This window comes from Diabrotica undecimpunctata, chromosome 2, assembly GCF_040954645.1.
Source record: "Diabrotica undecimpunctata isolate CICGRU chromosome 2, icDiaUnde3, whole genome shotgun sequence".
NCBI lineage: Eukaryota > Metazoa > Arthropoda > Insecta > Coleoptera > Chrysomelidae > Diabrotica > Diabrotica undecimpunctata.
Genome location: NC_092804.1, coordinates 153,668,116 through 153,691,839, shown reverse-complemented (window position 1 = coordinate 153,691,839; position 23,724 = coordinate 153,668,116). Strand labels below are relative to the sequence as shown.

The 23,724-nt window shown below is 32.7% G+C and overlaps 1 protein-coding gene across 3 annotated transcripts in view; it reads right to left on the bottom strand.

The window, feature by feature from the left end:
- Positions 1-23,144, bottom strand: part of LOC140435082 (glycoprotein-N-acetylgalactosamine 3-beta-galactosyltransferase 1-like) — a 51,302-nt gene extending 28,158 nt beyond the window's left edge. Inside the window, exon 1 of one of the 3 annotated variants that reach the window (XM_072523780.1) lies at positions 23,055-23,144. The gene's annotated coding sequence lies outside the window, so the exon portion shown is untranslated. Of the gene's footprint in view, positions 1-17,642; positions 17,774-23,054 lie in introns of those variants that run through there. The other 2 variants (XM_072523782.1, XM_072523783.1) reach the window with 2 other exon arrangements.
- Positions 23,145-23,724: the final 580 nt, after the last annotated feature.

The window sequence follows — 23,724 nt, the reverse complement described above, 5'->3', positions numbered from 1 at the left end:
ACTTACTTCATTTACTTTGTTTATTAGTTGCTGTAAACTGTTCAAACTGTCTGCAAAAATAACGGTGTCGTCTGCATAACGGATGTTGTTTAGGTGTTCTCCATTTAGAAGTATTCCATGTTCGCATTTTTCCAAGGCTTCACTAAATATTTCCTCTGAATATAGATTAAATAATATAGGTGAAAGTATAAAACCTTGTCTAACGCCTCGTAAAATCTGGATCATTTCCGTTGGTTCACCTCCAAAATTCGTTCTTATTGTGGCTGATTGGTTCCAGTATAAATTTTGTATTATACGCCGATCTTTATCATCCATTTGGGCTTTTGTTAGAATATCCATCATTTTATGGTGTTGAACTGTATCAAATGCTTTTTGGTAGTCCACAAAGCAGGTGTAAATATCGCAAGTCATATCTCTGCATCTTTGAAATAATACTTGTAGACTAAACAGTGCATCTCTTGTACCTACGCCTTTCATGAATCCAAACTGTGTGTCTTGTATTCTCTCTTCGCATAGCTTGTATATTCTACGATGTATAATTTTAAGAAAAAGTTTTAATGTATGGCTCATTAGACTTATTAGCCTATATTCTCCGCACTTTTTTGCTCCCTGTTTCTTTGGTAAGGTAATAAATTCTGAAAGTAGCCAATCTTTTGGGATATTGCCTGTGTCATAGATATTATTGAAGATTTTACATAGTACTCTTAAAGATTCATCATCAAGAAGTTTAAAAAATTCAGATTGTACTCCGTCTGGTCCTGGAGCTCTACCTTCTTTTAGTGATATTATGGCTGCTCTTATTTCTGCCACTAGTATAGGCGGTCCTGTTTCCGTAGGTATTGGGGGCTGGTTCTCTCTCTCATCAAAAAATAAATTTCTTATGTAATTTTTCCAGGTATCATTGATACTCTCTTTGTCCACGATTATCTCTCCATTGTCATTAACAAGTTTACTTATTCTTCTGTTTTTACATTTACCTGTAATTTATCTTACCTTCTTATGTACGTTGAAGTCATCGTATTTACTTTGGAGAATTTCGATTTCTTGGCATTTTTTCTCCAGTTCTTTCTGTTTGGCTTCTCTGATCTTTCTCTGTATCTCTCGCTGTAATGTTTTATACATGGAGTTATCGTTCTTGTTTCTCCTTCTTTCTTCCATTAGTTGCAGAATCTCTGTCGTCATCCATGTCTTATTCTTATCTTCTTCGTTCTTCATAAAATTGTCTTTAATGTCGTCTATTGTTTTCATAAGGGATTCTATCTTATCTTCTGTGCTTTCCGTTGTATTATCGATTTCTTTAAATTTTCTATTTAATGTTTTGCTGACTATTTCTTTTACTTCGCTACATTTCAGTTTTCTCATGTCATGTTTTTTTATAGTTTTTCCGCGTATTTTCTTTAACTTAGTTCTATACACGCCCACTAAAGGATTGTGGTCAGATTGAATATCAGCGCCTGGGTAGGTTTTAATACTGTTGAAACTATTTCGATATCTTTTGTTAACAAGCATATAGTCTATTTGATTTCTAATAATCTGTTGTAAATAAAGTATTTTATTCGCCCAACTATAGAAATTATTAACAATCACCGCTCGCCGCTCGCTTACTGCTGTTGCTAAACAAGCCTCATTTATGATCGCATAGATCTATCTTCGATTTATATGAAATCCATTACTATTGTCTTCTGTTCTTGGTGCAATAAGCCAAATCAAAAAAACAAACTATTGCATTTTTAACATTACATTTAAAAGGTGTAAGAATCCAGTTGTACACTGCATAATGTAAGGATTCAAAATAATTTATTAAGTTTTAATTCACGTATTTTAAATTCTATTTGATTCAGAAAGCAGTAACTTTTATAAGTATATTTTAAAAAAGGCGTCATTAAGCGGTAGTGTAGACTAGCGCGAAGCTTTATATTAATCGGCAAAATTGCTGTTTTTCTATTCTCTTTACAATTTCATAATATTTTTAATCAAATTTCTATTCACCGGTACTTTTTGTAGTGTAGGTGTATTTTTAACCTTTCTTCATTTATTTTTTTCGTATTTGTTTGTAAGATCTTTTTTACGTTTAATCTACAAAAATTATGAAACATTTTAAAAATCAAGTCAGTTTTGACATTTGTTGACAATTTGTGTACCTAACGGCGATACCTCGTTGAGTACATAAATGGACTCTTCCGCTGTGACTATATAAAATATGAACATGGTTTACTTACTAGTATTTACTATATACAATGGTCGAACTAATAATTGCAAAAATCCAACATTGTATTTAGATTTATATAAAACTATAAAAATATAAATAAAATCATTTGACAGAAAATTTGATTATTATATAAACTAAATAAGATGTTTAAATATAACAAGCTTTATTAAAAAATATTTTTAAAATTTAAAATAAATAAAGTATTTTTATTGTTTATTTATTTTTTATATATTAAATAAATGCAATAAATTATTGTGTTTACTCCTAACGCCATCTGTTAATGTAATAACAAAACATAGCAATGTTGTTTACTTATGACACACCTGTCAAATTCAGACCATATATTTATAATAAAATATAAATAAATATCATTTCATAGTAAATTCAATTATTATATTAATTAATAATATGTTGAAAAATAGTTATTGTATTTATATGAAATTATTTTAAAACGGGAATTATTTTAAAAATTTAAACTTTATTCAATGTTGTTATTAATTGGATAACATTGTTATGACTTTTAAGTCCTTGTATGGTGCGTTCGATCAAATCCTAATCGCCAGCGTAAGCCATAATCTCCGTTAACTTATTAATATTGTTACCGTCATGTGTAACTCGGCATCTTATAGTATTTTCTAATTCTATATTAAAGAGAAGACACGCCAGCGTATCACCCTGCTGTAACCAATATGTTTCAAATTCTTTTGATAGATCGCCGTGTATTTACACTCTGCAGATAACTTTACTCATAGTTGTTTTTACAAGTGTTAACGATTTATGGGGAATTTTAAGTTTATTCATGGCTTCATATAATTTGCATCTTGGGACGCTATGGGAGTTAAAATCTGCAAAGAGATGAAACTTATCAATGTTTCATGTATTAATTAGTTTTTTATAAGATTTGACGTTTTTTTTTAATGCATATTTACAATCTACTCATAAACAGTACATTCAGTAATTAGTAAATGTGATGACAATATTGACTTGATTTGGGTACCCTCCAGCGACAGTTCTCCATTTTTACCTATGTAACCAAGAATTTTGGCCTTGTTGGCTTGAAGTGATATGACATCTTTTACGGTTGGTACTCCTGGGTCATTTTGGATGGTTGAATTGGTCACATACTTAGGGGCGTTAGCTATTATACACAGTGTTTTTGATTTAAAGGTCTGCAAAATTTTTATGTTTGAAGGCTTAGCAGTAGAAGCTTAAAGCAGTATTTTGTTCTCCAATGACAGTCGTGACTTTCTGCCAAGTAACCAATTCATTTGTTTTAATTATATATTGAGCTGAGTTTTTTAGGCGTTAATATGTTGCTTTCAGGTGAGCTCCAGGAATGAGGGCATTGTTTGGACTAACTTGTGGACAAGTACGACTTCTTGTTGTAAATGTGATTTATGCTGATTTTTCGTTATTGACTTTAATTTTCCATTTTGTCAACCAATTCTCTAATGTATGCAAGTAATTTGGCACCTTTTCAGATGCTATGTCTGGGTCTTTGTTTGAAACTAGAACGGCTGTATCATCGGCAAAAGTCGTCACTGTAACTTCATCTGTAATAGGTATGTCACCAGTAAAGATTAGGTATAGGAAGAGACCGAGGACACTTCCCTGAGAAACTCCAGAATGGATTAAGTGATAGGTTGAGAAATCATTATTGATTTTTACTTGGAATGAACGTTCGTTAATATAGGACTTTAGGATAAGGTCGATATCGCTAGGCGGTAAAATTTTTACTTTATATAGCAAACCGTAGTGCCAGATTTTATCAAAAGCTTGCTGAATATCGAGAAATACTGAGGCACACATAGTCTTTTCTTCCAAACTTTTCTGGATTTTATTTACTGTTGGATTGTTGAATGTTTTTGACCGAAACCAAACTAATGTTCGGATATGAGTCTTTCAAATATCTTGGACATCAACAGTATCAAGCTTATCGGATCATAAGAAGAAGGTTCTGTAGGCAATTTACCTGGCTTTACAATCATTATAATATGAGTATATTTCCACTGAATTGGAAAATGGCCTAAATGCAGCATTCTATTGTATATAATAGTAAGCATGAGAACTGCTTTCCTGGGTAGATCTTTTAGGATTCTCCCATCGAATAAATCATATCCTGGGACTTTGTGAGAGTTGGTAATCATTATTATTCTGCGAACCTCGAATGGGGAGAATGCGTTTATTGGAGGTGATATTTGGCAGAGTGCATTTAGATATTGGCTAACTACGTCATCATTTATGTTTTGACCTAAATTTGGAGTAAATATATTTTCTAAATATTCTGAAAATAGATTAGCTTTTTCATTGTCAATCTGCACCCAACTTCTATCAGGTTTTCTTATTGGAGAAATTGGTAGTGTCGGTTTCTTGAACTCTTTAGTTGCTCTTCATATAGAGTGGCCATCTGGAGAGAGATTGTTAATATAAAAATTGAAGGTGTCATTATGAGCTTGATTTAGCGCTGTGTTAGTCTATTTAGATGTGTCTTATCGAGTGTATTTCGGGACCTTTGCCATTTCGCATGCGCTCTTCTTTTTTCGGTTAGGATTTGTTTAATATGTAATGGCACATTGTCGTCTTTAGGATTACCCTTGTTACTTATAGGAGTAGATTCCCAAGCAGCGTTTTATATTACAGTCTAAGCTTTGACGTACCACAAAAATCTGGTCAATTGTTGACCTACCTGGCCTAAAATCGCTAGGAATAATGGATTATTACATAGAATAATAATTTACATCTTGGGATGTTATCTTACGCTGACTTAAGTCCACAAAGGGATGGAACGTATTAATTTTAAATTAATTGGTTTTTTCTAAGATTTAACGTAGCACAAAAATCTTGTCAATTGTTGACCTACCTGGCCTAAAACCGCTAATAATAATGGATTTATCACCTAGAGTAATACAATGGGAGTATGTAGGCGTATTTAAACATTAAAGTGTATCCATAAGTATTACGAAAGTCGTTAAAAATATCGTCAAATGTACGATAAATCCTAAAGGCATTAGTTTTATCGAGGGCGATACTTTGGATATTTTGAATACATAGTGGGTGGTTATGTTAGTTTGTTAAATATAGTATGTTGCATTTATTCTAATTAGCTTCACTGGTACACTGTTTTTTCTAATGAAAAACATTAGAATAAGACTAGCGTGAAAACGGGCCATAAAGGCCCGTTTTCACACTACGTCTTATTGTACGTTTTGTGGGTCATATAAAACGTACGACAAAATGTACGTTTTGTCTAGTGTATACACACTACGTTATTCCTTCCGTTTTCTACCTCATTTCTAATTTAGAGTCTTGAGTTGTGTGAAGTTTGTTTAGTGTTTTTTTATTATGGAGGAAACACGGCTGCTTTCTTTTATTTTTTCAAGTATAAAGATACTACGACTGAGGAAAAAGGGGATGAAGAGGGAAAAAACAAGATGGTCAAGAGAGTGGGCTTCTAAAAATAAGCCAGTATTCCCACGTCTCGTTACTAAAAGAGGCGAACCAGATGAGTGGCGCAATTATTTGCGAATGGACACCTCAGCCTATTGTCAATTGCTAGAGTTGGTAACACCATACATATTGAAATAAGACACCTCATGAGTAAAGCCATTACACCCCATGAAAGACTCACAGCAACTCTCAGATATCTTACAACAGGACGCAGCGTCAAGGACTTGGAGTTCACAATCATCATATCCAAACCAGCGTTAAGCCAAATAATTCCTGAAACCTGTAATGCAATCTACTTGGTTTTAAAATATAACCACTTAAAACCTTTAATACAATTCAATAAATTCCCAGAGAAAATCGTGGGTGCATTGCCGCAAATCTGACATTATTAGGCTTTTTTTGGGAAAAATGAAACGAACTGCAGTGGAACTAGTCGTCAAATAAGTCAAGATCGGACGACTTGTCTGAACATGTATTTTCACGTAACGTTTTATCCTATCAGTTCTCGCAAAACTATGCTTCTCCCATCATTTCTACGATCTGACCTTGGATTTCATTTCGATTCGACAAGACGTACGTTTTGCTGTTTACATACCACGTTTTATTGTATAGGATTTGAGGAGGTGTCAATCAAAATCAATTATGTCCATAAAAATCAAAAAATGAGTTAGCAGCTGTTTCATAATATAAAGAGTGAATCCTATTCTATGGTGTTTTCGGGTTCGATTAGACCATGCCAACACATTGTCTGTGTTTTCCCTCTAGGTTATGTCGATAGCGAGTATTGAGTTTGTATTGCACTGTGGTTTAATTTTAATATTATTATAGTAGTTTTTATTAAATAAAATTGAAATTTTCCATGGATGAAGAAAACTTAGTGAGAGTGGGCGATGCCAATGAAGGATCTCGTAAAAATAAAAAGACTGTGGATAAAAAAACTAGAGCCAAGCTTAAGCGATACAGTACTCCAGTGGGATGTCGTGTGTTTGTTCCATGTAAACACATGAACAAAGGTATGAAATGTGCATTAGTTAGGCCTATAGATGCTATTTTTGTTCGAAATATCCTCTACAAAATACCTGACAAAAACACGCAAGATAACACCATTGCCAGTTGGATAAATCAACGTAACATAAAGCGGCGAAGGCCTAGGCCTACCTCTGAAAAATCAAAGGCTAAAAGTTTTAGTGTACAATATTCTATACTTTCATCAACCGGTAAAGTTATACCTGTGTGTAGGAAACTTTTCATGCATATTACCATGGTGAAGGGAACAAGATTGACTAATATTTCTAAAAAGGTGAAAGAGGGAAAGGCTGTTAAGGATCAGAGGGGTGGCGATAGGAAGAGTCACAAATCTGCTGCGAACAAGGAATCAGTCCGCCTTTTTTTGAGAAATTTAAGAGGAAAAGAAAGCCACTATAATCGAAAAAAATCGAAAAGGATTTATCTTGGTGCAGACTTAAACATTAAGAAGTTGTGGCTAATATACAATGATTCTGTACTTGATAATCTTAAAGTTAAGAAATCTATGTTTAGGAGAGTTTTCAATGAATTAAATATCGGATTTTGACGTTTGCAGTACATGCAATAAAATAGATCTTCAGCTGAAAATTAAGAAGGCTAAAGCTGTGAAAGACTTGGTAGTGGTCAACCAATTTATGATGGAGAAAAGAATACACAGATTAAGAGCTAATTCTTTTTATGGGCCCTTAAAGGAAAACAAAGAAAATGAGGTTACTTTCTGTTTTGATCTCCAGCAAATTCAAGCACTTCCCAAAACTCCTATTCAAGACGCGTTCTACAAAAGACAATTAAGTTTTTACTCTTTTTGCATTGTAGCATCAAACGCACAAAATCCATATTTTACGTATGGACTGAAGAACTTGCAGGAAGGGGTACGACCGAAGTTTCATCTGCACTTATAAATTTCTTGAACTCCGCTAATTTTTCAAATGTAACAAGACTGAATCTGTTCTGTGATGGGTGTGCCGGTCAAAACAAAAACAATGCCGTTGTTCACACATTAGTGTATTACTTAGGATCAGTGCAAAATGCTTTAGAGGAGATTGTTCTAACATACCCTGTTCGCGGGCATAGCTTCCTCCCCGCTGATCGGGTGTTCGGAAGGGTTGAAAAGTTACTCAGGAAGCAGCCTACCATTGTAACAAAGGAAGAGTACTACAATGTATATGGTTCTGTTGGAGAAGTACAGAAACTTGGAGAGGATTGGGGATTGATTGATGCTAAAAGTTTGGCTACACGATTTAAAAACATTGAAATGATATCTGAAAATAAGAGGATTTTTGTGAGGAAAGAGGAAGCTGTCAACCGCAATGGACAAGAACTTACTGTTATCAAAGTGAAATCGGCACAGAATTTTAGGTTTGAAAGTGATTTTGAAACCTACAACAAGCCTCAAAAAAAAGACTGGCATTCTGCAAGGTCGTTCTCAACTCCTGTAGAGTCACTTCCACTGAGCAATATAGTGAAAGCAGCTAAGAAGAAGGACGTGGAGACGTTACTTGTGAAAATGTATGGTGATGACTGGCAGAAACATGACTTTTTATCTTGGTATAAGACCATAATAGTGGAAGTCCAGGACGACGAAATTTATGCTGACGAAGTGAACGAATCCTGTGATTGTCTAGAACCTAACATTGGACTACACATTTAAACATTTATATTTTTTGGAAAGTGTCGTTGGTAAATGTTAGCCATTTTTCAAGATATTTTTTGTAACAATACAATAGATATTTTAAGTAGTCTAAGAGTTTTTTTATCAACCCCTTCTATCAACGTCCATGAAGTCCAATCAAATAAGAACATGTCCTTTTTTTAAAATGTATTTACAGGTTTATTTACACCTTCAGATTTGAAATACACTTGAGTGCAAAACAATCGACTCAAAAGCGATATTTGAGATTACACCTTCTGTTTTAATGTAAGAAGTATGAAAATAACAAGATGTAATGTGTAAACAGTAACTTTATTATTGAACTTACAAAAACCGCTATTTCATTATTTGGAAGACGCATTATAAAAACAATATGCTATACGAACAGAGTTTCTCAAATATTCATCATTGGAACTATCCCAAGAAAGACATAAGGAACAGAAAAATTATCAATTACGAAATGAATTTTTTTTATTTTTTAATATCTGATATTACCACCCCTATTACAAATTACACTTTCCAGTCGATTTCGCATGGATCGGATGAATTTTCTAATAAATTCTTGAGGCATTGCTTCCCATTCATCATTAAGCGCAACCCTCAATTCCATTATGCTCCTTGGTGCATGATTTCTGTTTCGGACCCTTCGTTTAAGCTCATCCCAAACATACTCTATCGGATTTATGTCCGGGCTCAACGCAGGCCAATTTATTGTAGGTATACCGATCTCAGTCAGATAGGTGGTGGTGACTCGTGCGGTATGACATCGTGCATTATCAAGCAATAAAATAAAGCATCACCAATAAATATTACGTATGGAACCACATTTCCTCCAAAATATCTCTGATGTAACGATCCGTCGTTAAACCTCCACCAGGCACGAAAAGCAACTCGGTTTTCCCATCCATGGAAATGCCTGCTCAAAATATACAAGAACGGCCTTCATATGACACAATTTCTCGTATACAACATTGAGCAAATCGTTCTCCTGGCCTTCTATAGACTCGACGCCTCTTTTCGTTGCCATGTAGGCAGATCCTACTTTCGTCGGAGAATAATACCTGACTCCATTGATAGTCGTCCCAATCCAAATGTTCACGAGCAAATTCTAGTCGCCTTTACTTCTGGGCTGCAGTTAGCTTGGGACTCGTAGCTGCCCTTTTTGGAGTCAGGTTGTCTGCTTTAAGTCTCCTTCTAACTATCCAAACGCTAGTAACCACACCTCGGACCTCTCTAAGCTCTTCTTTGAGATTAGCACCAGTCAAATGTCGATTTCTCAGAGATTTAGATACAAGAAATTGATGATCTCTCTCCGTTGTTGTTCGTTTACGGTCTCCTACTTGTCGGCGGACATATTCACCAGTATCTTGGTACCGACGATATACTTGGGACCCAGCAGATTGGCTTAAATTTAGTCGATTTGTTACGGCCCTTTGGCTCAGGTCTTCTCTCAATAATGCTACTGCTTGAGCTGCTTTGACAGATGTGGTATCCATTCGTTACGCAGTTGCGAACTTAATTGACTCATGTTTTAGTGCATCGCTATGGAAATTGATGCCTACGATGTTGAACAAACGTTTTAAGTCGGTGTGTGTCGATTTCAATGAATCAAATTCTGACCCCCTCTCTACGTGTTGCATTATTTCTTTGTAATACGTCACCCGATTTACCAAAAACCAAAACTTTTTTCAAACTCAATAATGAGGATAATACTTGTACAATAAATATTATTAAATTAACACCTTTTAAATTGAAACAGGAGATTTACTTTCACAAAATAATTTTGAGTCGATTTTTTTGCACTCAAGTGTATTTACTAAGAGTCAGTTAATTTCAATAAATAAAATGATATATGCTAATTTATCCGATTTTTCATGTAAGGTTATTTACTAATACGTTTTTTGCGATTTCCCTAAAACTTCTTAAGGTGGACATGATTGATTTTGATTGACACCTCCTCATTTGTCCTATCCAACAAAACGTACAATAAGACGTAGCGTGAAAACGGGCACAAAAGTATTTATTCTGCAAAAAAATAATTCGGCATAAACGTTCAAGAATAAAAATTAAATAAATTTTGTTATACCGAATGTCCCATATTAAAGCAAAACCAGTGTACCTACTTTTGTATTGTTGTATCGCAAAGTGTATCTCCAAACAATAAATCGTTATTAACAAACAGATCCTTAAATTTAAAGTAAAGTGTGATAGATTTTAGAATTCTTCTTTTCAAACCCTTTACAACGAACTATCGCACGACCCCCATTGCCATTTAAAAAATCTGAGGGGGTAGCTGTCAAGTGAAGGGGATGAAAGGGGTGACAATTTTTTTTATGTTATAAAATACCTCTATTAAAGTAAAAATTGACGGGTCCGAGCGTTTTTCGTCTTTGTCTTAAATAACGGAGTTCACTAGGGGGGGTAAGACTTAATATCCACACTGTATAGTCTCACCATATGAGTAAGAGGCTTGAAGTATTCATAATTAAATTGATGAAATGGTAGATGAAAGAACGAAGTATGCCTAGGCTTCGAAGTGGAAACATATTATTTTAAACTAAAAATGTAGTTTATTCCTTGTAAAAATAGTAAATGTAAATTTTATTAAGATCCCACCAGAAAATAGCTTCAAAACAACATTAAATGTTAGAATAAGTTGACATTAATCGTATCTCAAAAATGGGGAATTTGGCAGAGAATTTTTTGTAAATACGCATGGGATACTAAAAACAGAATTCAATGAAAGGATTCGTCTATAGTCCTGAAGCAAACAGGTGGCAAAAGAAAAAAATTAAAGATGCTGCACTCACCATACTAAATAAAACAAACTGCTTTGTAAATTTTAAAATAATATGTTCACAAAAGATTAGCATTTTATACCGAGATTGAGAGTAAACTAAGTCTAACAGAGAATACTCACTGTGTCAGAATAGTAGGATGAGTTTTTTTCCATGATTTACAATGAGATTACTGACATGATAATTTTACTGTCATAATTGAATATGATGGTATTTTTAAAGACCGATGATAAAGAGTTGAAAAAGAATTTAAAAGGTGTTTAAAGAAGTTACAAATACGACACAATATGACTCTGCTGCACATTGTGTCTGCAACACAATATGCAAGAGGCACAAGATCGAAATAGATGGAAAATTTTGAGGGAGATCTATGTCCAGCAGTGGAAAATCGAAGATTGAATGATGATGATGATGATGACTCTGCTAAGTGTAGAGCATTATTCAAACACATTGTACAAATACCTTTAATTGCAACTATAAATAGTCGCCCTAAAAGAACATAAGCAAAAATATACAAATATTTTATTTTGTGACAAAGAAAATGCAATAATAAAAGTTTACCTGTATTTAAATTAAATGCTCCAGAAACAAATCATGTTTAAATTAATTCAAATTACTTTTATCGTTTTGACAATGACAAATAACAGATGATCAAATATAAAATTAGAAAGATTCCTAATTTCTCGGATTCTACTGGACTAAATTTGCTGTTTCTTTTTAAAACTGGGGTACAACGTTATAATAATAACATTTATCGTATTTTCATTGGAAAATTATCAAAAACAAAGCAGCCAATAACTGTGTGATGTACAAAACTTTTCTTAAGTCGCTTTTTATTGTTTTTATTTATTTATTTAATTATTTAAAATATAATTATGTTAAATAAATATTATTTATAAACAGTATTAAATTGTTATTTTTAAACAATTTTTTCTAATACTCTTAATGAAATTTAAACACATGAGTTTTTTAGTATGTACAGTAAAACCTCCGTTAACCGAAATAATTGGGGGGGAGGCCGTTTCGGATAACAAGAATTTCGGTTAAAAATAACATTGTTTTTTATAATATTCTTGATCAAAGTATTGGTATTAAAAAATACTATGAGTTGATTTCGTAATGTTTTCTAATAAGTAAATCCAAAATAAAGTAATAAAATTAAGGAAAATGAACAAATTTAACATGCTTTTTTAAAGAAATCTGCTATTTTTTTTGCGTTTTCGTTTGACAACGATGTTTCTCTCTCCCTCCATCGTTAATTTGCAGAACGTCATGAGTTTGCCTCATTCGATTGTTCGACGAAACGTAAAGCAATCTGAAAAGGACAAAACTTTATGTAATAACAACAAAAACTAATTAGGCCTACTGTATAAAATTCTTTCGTCTAAAGCATTGAAAATCTTGTCGACGGTCTTGTGCTGCCTGTTGCCTCTTGGGTCGTCATCTTCGGCACCTGATATGCTCAGGTTGTCTTGATAAAGAACCATATCAATGATGTCCTGGTCGATGAATTCTCGTTCTGAGTCATCAGCTGCTAACCAGTCACGTATCTCTTCTTAGTTAATTTCGTCATATCCCGGCAAATTTTTAATGAAAGGTTTAATTTCTTCTGTCGTTTTCTTACCATTTTCTTCTTCAGGATCGTCAATCAAAATCTTATCAAAAAGTTTGTTCCAGCATTTTTCCAAAGTTGAAAATTTGATCTTGGCCCACGACTCAGCTCACCAATAAAAATGTTTTATTGTTAAAGATTTGAGAATTTCGGGAACACTTTTGGATTAATTCGTCTCCTGTAATAACAGATGTCTTAAGAATGCTTCTCTATAATGTCTCTTGAATGTCTCTATGACTCCCTGGTCTAACGGCTGGATTAAGCTTGTGACATTCGGTGGCAAAAATCTGACAATTGTCACCATTTTGTAGATTTTGAAGGTGAGGGCGCATTGTCAACAAGCAACAATGCTTTGATGAGAAGGTTTTTTGATTTTAAAAAGGATTTTACACTTGAGACGAATTCATTTTCAAACCATTCTAAAAATAAAGTGGTTGACATCCATGAACTTTTTTGGCTTCTATACCTTAAAATGCCTTTTCGGAAATATCTTTTAGAGCTCTTGGTTTTTGTGATTTCCCAACACACACAGACATCAATTGGTGAGTGAAATTAACGGAATTGTTTACGTTTTGCGACAAACATTTACTTTTTATTGACGAAATTATTGAAACTGTCAGCCGTTTCGGTTAAACGATGTTTCGGTTAAAAAGGTTTCGGTTAAGGGAGGTTTTACTGTATTAAAAAAATATTTTTAGAACAAAAATTCATATATTTATATAATATTATGTAAGTTCTTAAAGTTTAAATTCATAACCTTACTTAAAATAGCCCTCTTATAATAAAAGTGGATGTTGCCAATAGAAATTGATTGCAAAAAATAGTTTAAGCAATTTAAGCAGTTTATATTATAATATTATATGAGGAATTCTACAAAAATTCGCACCTTAAGGTGGGTACACATATGCTCCGAATGCCGTCTCGAACCCCGTCGCGTTCTCAAGTCTGGACGGAGTCGCATCAAAAGAAATTTGAGCGCGACAATGTACACCGCGAATTCATGTTTGGACTAGCTTGCGAATCTTTTATCGAATCTCCAGTCATTTAAAATAGTCAGTCTGTTATTTTGAAGGTTACAGGTGTTTTTAAAGTTAGTGCATCAAGATGGAATGGACGGAAGAGAATAGTTTACTCTTAATCGAAAATTATCGGGAAAAAGATATTATAGGATACAAATAATCCAAGATACTAAAATAAAATAAAAAAAAAACGATGCATGGGAAGAGATTGCTTCTAAAATGCAAATTACAGTGGATGAGTGTAAAAAAAATGACCAATCTTCTATCTGGATTACGGAGAGAAAATCTTGCATCTTGCACATGCAAATTCAACTCAATTACTACTGGAACGCTAAAATGTTTGGTACAAAGTACGAAGCGGTGTTCGGTTCGTTACTTATTTCAATGTCCCCTGTACAACGTCGCGAACTTCTGTTGATCGCGTCGCTGTACGCGACGGGGTTCGAGACGGTATTCGGAGCATATGTGTACCCACCTTTAACTGGAGCCAAATATGATGATATTGCAATTTGCTGCCAGTACCTCGCAGTAACAATTTTTTTCTGTAGGTTGATACCAAAAAACATGTTTTCAGGTGCGAGCCTCAAAAAAAAGGCAAATTTAAGTTTTTTCCAACAAAAAACCGATTTGTTCGCTAAAGCTATTTCATTCTTCTAGCGATCTGCCTCGAAAAACGAGTGAAAGAGACTTCTATACTTGGAGCACACGTACATATCAGGTACCAATCGCTTCGTCTTGATCCCCAGAATAAATTCTGACCCTTTGAAGAACCAAGAAACACCAGCTCAAAGCGTGGCAAACGGTTATTCAGTCCTTAAAATCGACGTTTTTTTCATTTTTTCGCGATTTTACCGAAAAATAAAGTTAAAATGACTTCCGTAAGTGAGGTTCATCTACCTATCGGAAGCTGGTGACTTGATCCTCAGTATGTAGCCTGATCCGTCATCAAATTATAGATAGTAAATTGTAATATAGCTGAAAACCTTCACATATTAATTTATTGTGTTTGAAGTAAGAAAATACGATTCAATTTTTTTTCTTCTTTTTTTTATATAACAAACTTTTTTTTTGTTAGTATGAGTATTAGAACGAGATAAAAGTTAGTCAAGTAAAAAAAAATAAATACATAGAATACAATACATCAAAAATATTCTAAATTTTTTATTATTGATAGATACTATTTAACAATGGTATAAATATATTTATTCTTCATTAATTAAACACTATAAAAAAGAACTTGGCATATAATATTAAATAATCTTGTGTTTAACAGAAACAATAAATATTAAAGCTCGAATAATATGAAATAAACAAAATTTTAATACTGTTTTAGATTCAAAAAGAAATTATATTAATTATATAAATTATACCAAAGTCAGCATATAATTATATTATTTTTTACATTATTTTAAATCATTTTTTTCTGATTTTCACTGATATTGTACATTATTTTATTTCTAAATTTAGTTAGTTCTGGCGATTCTATTTTACATAAAACTTGAGTTGATAAAACGTTTTGTGTATGCTCTGGTCGATTCAAAAAACAAAATCCATTTTTTGTAGTTGAGAGAAATTTTGTTACAAGATGTTCGTTATTTACCTCTTCAACTACCCCTGCGTACCATTGATCATAAATTACTACGATCCAATCGCCTTTGGAAAACTCAGTTGTCGAATGAAAGTTTGTAGCTACAACTTCGTTTTCAATCTCTATGTCGTGAGATGTAGTTGGCGTACTTTGATTAAAGCTAACCTTATTTAGATAGTAGTGAGAGCAATGAGTAGTGTTATTAATGCAGAGTGAGCAGGACAAATAGCGGGTGAAAGCTCCTTTTTCTTATTTTTAGACCACATGACCTGGTGGATTTTCATGCTCTCACGGGGCAAGAATTTTTTTCAATTAAATTAAAAATATCCTGGGCAAATAAAATATTGTTGCCATTCGCAACGTGATTGTCGCACATATTTTTTATTGTGCCGCCGATTCCATCGACTGCACTTTTACCGTGCCCAGCTGACGTAAAATTCCATGTCGCCCTTTCTAAATTTAATTCTGCACAAATCAACGATAATAAATATTGCTATTTATTTATTTATTGCTTTAGGTGATTGGTACCTGATATGTACGTGTGCTCCAACTATACAGGTCTCTTTTAATCTATTTTCGGATAAAATCGCGAAAAAATGACATCCAACAGAGATCAGATGAGGATTCAAGAAAGATGTATTATTATTATTAAAGATGTACAAGAGAATATGAAAGCCGAAACCGAACATGCCACTGGCAAAACTGCTTGAAAAAATACAAGTCAAAGTTGAAGACTTTATAATTGTGAACTTTATTTACAATATCGCCACTAAAAAACAAATCCAAAAAAATTTTGTTGCTGAAGAAGTGGACTTAGATATTAACATATCGGCAATTTTTTTAGAAAAAATTTTTGGAAGATCTAAGCGGTGAGACACAATTTGGTTTCAAGAGCGGACTGGGTACACGTGAAGCAGCTTTCTGCTTGAATACGCTTGTACAAAACTACATGGATCAACGAAAGGATATAGTCATAACATTCCTCGATTATGAAAAAGCATTTGACACCATAAAACATGACGCAATGATAAAAATGCTACACAACGCTAACATTGACGAGAAAGATATAAGAGTTATCCAGAAACTCTATTGGAATTAAAAAGCACAAGTGCGACTAAACAAATTAACCAATACAGAAAAATTTGAAATTTTAAGAAAGATGCGACAGGGGTGTATTTTGTCTCCTATGCTCTTCAATCTCTATGTGGAGAACATTTTTGCAGAGGCACTGGAAGGCTCTGAGTGTGGAATAAAGGTAAACGGGTTCCCGATAAATAACATTCGTTACGCCGACAACACCGCGATAATAACAGACAACGAACATGATATGCACTTGATGTTAAATAAAATAAGCACCGTAGAAAAAATATATGGCTTGAAGATAAATGCTGGAAAAATTAAATGCATGGCAATAAGGAAAAACGCACTTTTAAGAATACAACTGCAAGTAAATAATGCCCCAATCGGTCAAGTGAAAACATTTAGATACTTGGGAATGATGATAAATAACCAATGGGATCCTCAACAAGAAATAAAATGCCGTACCGAATAAGCAAGACAAGCTTTTATCAAATTTAAACCGCTACTATTCAACCGCAATCTTTCGTTCAATCTCCGTTATGTATGGCTAAATGCTATGTATGGTCCATATTGTTATACGGCATGGAAACATGGACGTTAAGAGTACCTTCCATTAATAAGTTGGAGGCCTTCGAAATGTGGACGTTGTGAAGAATGTTCCGCATACCATGGACAGATAGGGTGAGAAACGAGAAAGTCTTAAGAAAGGCAAATACTGAGAGAAAACTACTCAATTTGATCAAGGTACGAAAAATTGGATACCTCGGCCATATTCTGAGAGGAAAAAAAAACTCTCAACTAGTCATTCAGGGAAAGATTGAAGGCAAGAGAGGAGTAGGTCGCAAACAAATGTCGTGGCTACGGAACATAAAGAACTGGACAGGCATAAATAACACTGGCGATCTTTTGCATGCCGCAAAAGACAGACGTCTGGCCTTAAGATAATGCGCCAACGCACTATAGGTGCATGGCACTATAAGAAGAAGATAGTTAAAACATTTGGCGTTATTCACATTACATAGAGAGACTAAAAAATGTACTAAAATATAAAAATAAATATAACCATAATAATAAGGAAGATGATGAGACTAATAAATATTAATAAATATTTGTAACAAAAAATACGATTCTATAATTATTAATGCAATTCTAAAAAACAACTGAATTTAAAAAGATTACTGCTATGATATATTTGTTTAATGAATATATTACCTTAGTTTTGTTTTATTTCATATTCAAAATAATGCAGGAACACACGTATGACAAAAGATAATTTATTAAGATCTAACACTACCTTAATTTGATACCAGGACCCGGTGTAATTATATTATCTCTATTTGCTATTAAGATAATCTGACAAACACAAATAAAAAAGTGTTATGCGGTTTATAGCTTGCAGTATTGATAAAATATCACTACGGTATAACAATAGCAATAAAAGACGTTTCGTAAACACATTTAGTTTCGTTATTTCGTTGACTTTAAACAATTAAAAAGTATAATATAAATTCGTATTGATAAGAAGCTCACGAGGTAATAATACATATTTATGGGCATATATTTATTCTGCTTGGTCTAAATACTTTTTTGAATACCAAATATTTTTTGTAAAAAATTTACGTAATCAAATTTCTATAAACTTATTATTTGTTTAACTTAATGCAAATAAAATTATATTGAAATATTCTAAATTTCCCAGCGATTTTGGAAAGAAACAAGTCAAACGGTTGATATATATTCCAGCCACTCGATCTATTCAACTCCCAATTTTTTCGGAGTGAACCGGTTAACTTGAAATTAAATGGGAAAGTTTTTCAATAACAAAAGTTACATAACGCCGATGTGTGCTTCTGTACTAGGGGAGGTTGCCACCCTTTCTCAGGGTTGTGGAGATTATTTTGCTCAAAATAATCACGGGAATCGATAGATTAATTATCCATGCGGCAAAAAGAAGAGGTGGGCTCGTATATCTAAGCAATATATTGAAATTGATTGTCCATCATCTATCCTCTTATACAATAAGAGTATGGGAGGCGTTGATTTGCTCGACTCGCTTATTGCTCCATACAGAATATCAATTAGGTCCATTATGGAGTTTCCATAACTAAATCTTAATCTTCAAAACCTATAGCATGAAATTTTAGTTTTGAGTTTTAGCAACAAATGTGAGGCATTTGAAATATGCTTAAAAAACGCTGAATTTAAACTTTCACATTAGAAACAATCTAAAACGTTTGAAACTGCTCTTTTCATTTACACTAGTATGTTTTTCAAAAGTACTTTTCTTCTGCTCTTGCCGTGACGTGCAATCGTTTATAATGTAAAAGTTTAAATTCTGCGTTTTTAATCATATTTCAAATACCTGGTATTTGTTGCCAAAAATCAAAATTGTATTTTCATGATATAAGTTTTAAAGACTGGTCTCCAACAATGACAATTTCACTACGACCGTTCAATGAAAATAATAAATTTTATCGATCTCACAAGAATCGTAAAAAATGGCAAAAATCGCGCAAAGTTTATTTATTGAACAGATTTATAGAAAACTACTTCATTTGCGGCATAATACAAACATTGCATACAAAAGCTGTAGGTATTCTTCACATTTAAAACGCATTTTGATGAAAAGTGCTAATAAACATTTTTGTTAAAAGTTATATCAGCTACATTTTTTATTTGGAACATTTTTTACTACGTAGAGATTCTAGGTAAAACGATTTTTTTGCGTTTTTACCCTCTTAAGAGAGAGATTTTAGGGGAAAGCCCGAGGGTTTAAGTAGTAAACTATTTTGCATTTTTTTGTGGGGTCCTAAAATTAATATTCTCGACAAAATTTAGCTTGTTCGTATTATTTTTAGGGGTCAAATCTCTGACGACTTTACTAAACGTATTAACAAGCATGCATTGTTTACTTCTGACAGAGCTGTCAAATTCAGAAGAAATATTAAATTAATATTAAAATAATATTGTTACGAATCGAATCTTTTATTGGCAGATATTCTTTTAATTGTAACTATTAACTTTTAATTACTTCTCATGTAATGTCTCTATTTCGTTAGTTATTTTTCATGCAGTTAATTCAAACCCGCTTAGAATAAATATTATTGCTCAGAATCGATGTGAAGAACCGCTATTTCGTGACGCTACCCGTTACTCCTTTTCGTGGCGCTAGATCCGTGACTCTCGCTTCAGCATGTTACTATAGGGAAAAATGTAATACAACGTCAGTATTTAAGCTTCTCTTCAAAAATATTTGTACAATAAACTAGTGAACCAGTAAACTCCAAAGGAAAAGCTAAACGCAAGAAGAACTCATAATGTAATAATCACTGGTCATTCACATAGTTTAAATCAAAGTTAAATTTATCAATGTGGCAAATAAGAATAGAAGTAAGACGAAAAACTAAAAAAATTATACTAAATGAAAGTAACGTACCTTCGTAATAGTAGATTTTCTTAAAAAATGAAAATAGAAAAGTGAAAATAGTTTATACTGACTAATACAAAAACTAACAAGTCTTATTATCATAATATTTAAATATTGCAGTTCACTACTTTACTTCACATTCATTTAGGTTATTTGCATTCTACTTGTACATATTATGTTAATAAGCAAACCTAGAATGTTATTTTTAAATGCATATCGGATATAATAGCTATTTGTATAACAAGGGAGCAAAGTGCTACTTTTCCTCCCGAGAATGAAGTTGCGGAGGAAAAGACTGCCATGTTATTCATATGATTTTTCCACCTCCCTTAAATACCAAGACATTTTTTCATTTTTAAATAATTTATTTATTCAACCACCTAACAAAATTTATTAGAGAACTAAAACTGACAAGTAGGTACAGTATAACTGTACTTTCATAATTGCAACCTAAATATGTGTAATTTGTAGTTGGGCAATTATTTATATTAATGATAAATGTGCAATTTTGAGCAGTGGTTATTTGAATAGCGCTATAAGTGTGAGCTGGAACCAACGTAGTGTTCATGATATTTTCACTATAACTTTTATTATACACTTGATAACACCCGAAAGAACTCGTATTTGGCTGATTACAATCTACTTCTTTAACTTCAGTGACTCCCATAATTTGGTCCGAAATTTTTCGCTTTTTTGCAAGAGATTGCTCTATATACCCTTCAGCGATATTCTAGACTTTCAACCTCCGTGTTACTTTAAGGCATTAAACATTAGGCAATTTTACAAATTCTGCAATTTTTTTAGGAATTTTTTTTTTAGGAAAAAAAATTATTACAAATAAAAAAATATCGTTTTAAATGAAACTATGCATAGAGGTTAACCTTTTTTAAAAAACAAAAACAAAGTCTCAAATATGATTAGATATTTACCAAACTAACATAACTGTCATATGTCAATACTAAATCTTAAAACTAGGAACAATTAATATGACAGCAAACTAGGCCACGCCCTAAAATCTACAATTTTAATTATTACAATTTGTATGAAAGCAATTATTAATGAAAAAATATCTATTTTTACTTTAAAAGTTCAAAAAAAAGTTACCTGGGTTTCACTAAATGTTATTTTTACTTTAAATTTCTGAGGTTGGAACTGAACTTACAAAAATTTCTGGGGGTGGAACTGGAGTTAGATCCACTGTCATACGAACAAATTCATCTCCAAACTGCGAAAATGCCTGGGATGAACCATGGACAAACAAAACGAGGATGGAAGCTGCTGAGCAAAATGGAAACATGTAGTTATCCTTCAAAGTTGTTGTCAACGCCTTTTTACAAATATCTCAGATGAGAGACGGCATACAAATAAAAAAACAGTGATTACTCTTATCAGAACTGACACATTACATTGAGTATAAATCACTTTTTCTAACCAATTTGCCGGTTCACTCAAACTACACATGCCGCCGACTGTTCTCATGCATCCAAAGGTGAACTTGGCGTTGAAGTAGCAGTGGTAACACCAAATGAAACTTTTCAATTTAAACTTCCTCTAAATTCCAGCATCTATACTGCAGAACTATTTGGTTTGCTCAAAGCCATCAAGCAAGTAAATCTTAAAAACATCCCTTGTTGTCTAGTCCTTTCTGACTCTCTCAGCGCAGTCAAAGCTATGCAAAATGTATACCCTAAACACCCCATTGAGAAAATTATCAGGGCCGAATTAATGAAAGCTCAAGAAAATTTCAGAAGAGTCCACTTCCTATGGATACCATCTCATATAGGCATAGAAGGGAATGAAGAAGCAGATACTAATGCGCGTAACGCTATCACCAGTGACGTATCAGAAACAGAGTGTCGGAGTATCGCAGGCGATCTAAAAGTTTATTTCAAAAATAAGGTGTTAAGTGCGTGGAATCGGGAGTGGAATGACTCTAGTTCGAAACTCAGAACCATCAAAAGTGATATTTTTTCATGGAAGTCCACAGACTGAAGTAGAAGATGCCAAACTATTATTACACGTCTACGACTTGGACACTGTAGGTATACTCATGCCTATCTCTTCTCAAATAGTGAACCTCCAAAATGCGAAACCTGCAATACAGTAGACAGTATAAAGCACTTCTTGATAGACTGTCCTAAATATGTAAATCAAAGACAGTCTTACAATTTGCTAAATAACCTGAAAGCACTCCTCAACAAAAGTTTAGTTCCGAACAATTTATTAGGTTACTTAAAATCCATAAATATGTTACACAAAATTTAACTTAATTAATTGTTACAAATGTTCAATTGTTCACAAATTGTAATTAATTGTTACAATGATTGATTGTTACAAATGTTAATTTAATATTATTACAAATGTTACAGGAATGTCGCTAATAACCTTTGGGTGGATGCGACTTTGTTTCTTTAAATAAAAAAAAAATTATCCTGCTGATATATTTATTTTATTTAATATTTCGTTAACTATTAACTTTAGTTAAGGTATTTTATACCAAAATTCAAAAGTATTAATGTTTTTGTCTATTTTTTCTTCGTTGTTTGGAGTAATTGCCTTAGATCAGAATTATGCAGCTGATTTTTAAAATGCGATTACATCGAAAGCTGTAGAGTTTTGAAGTTATTAACAAGTATACCTTTTTTTGTTAAAATAATGTATCTTTAATATTTTTTATCCCAAATACAGGTAACTTAAAGAGCAAAAAAGTGAAGTGCAAATTTATACCACATATGTGGCATAAGTGGCGCCCTCTATCAGTTACATCAAAGTGTGCATCAAATTATAATTTCTCACATTTAAAAGTACCCAGTTGTAAATTTGTATACAAAAAAGTTTACAAACATGAAAGTTATAGCGAAAAATAAAATTTTAATTTTGCACTTTAACACCCTGTATCTTTCTTAATATCGACATTTTATTAAAGCAATTTGGCTTAAATCGTAATATTTTAAAGTGTAGAATCTACTGTTTCTTTTTGTACAATTACTTCAGGACTTAAGGTAGATGTTGTAGATGTCGTTAAATATTGTTTAAATCTGTCCAAATCCCAAACTATATCTATAACTTCAACCACATTTACATTTATTGGTATCAGATGCACGTGCCACTGGGGGCAACTTCATAACATTAAAGAAAATATTTAAAATTATAGTAATAAATGAATAATTTAAAGCATTATTTAAATTGCTTCTTACCTGTAACACGAATACATTTTCTAACAAAATTTTTACTCTAATTTTTATTCCTCACCATGTCATATCAAAACATCTCGTAGCAAACTAAACTGAAATACATTTTGGCGATAACGATAATATATATCTAACTGCTATTTCCTTTGGTTATAGATATATTATAGTAAATTTATCGGTTTGAACAAGACATTATTAAAATAATTATTTTAAAAAATGAGAACTAGAAAGGCTAAACGATTTTGCATTTTTAATGAAACGATGACACAAATATACGCATTACCTAGATGCTACATATATCAGTTTAGTCTTCCTGGAAAGGTCTGGTACAGTATTCGATATAAATCAATATCCACATCGACTGTTGCGTTTATCTATTTTAGTGATAGTCTAGGCGGGATCTGTTTTGGATTGGACATTTTCCATAGGAAGCTATTTTTTTGCTGGAATCCCTTCAGGATGTGCCCAATATCGATAATCACGATATGCGCCAGTCGCAAACCCTGTGCTAAATTTTTTATTTAACAAAATCTGAAAACAATTGAAAATTTCTCATTTTTTTACTCCTATTTTCGTTTATAATTTGGAAAATATTGATCCTAGAGAAAAAATTATACGAAGTTAAAAGTTTGGTTATTCAATTTTACACAATATTTCGTTAGCTAGAAATTGAAAA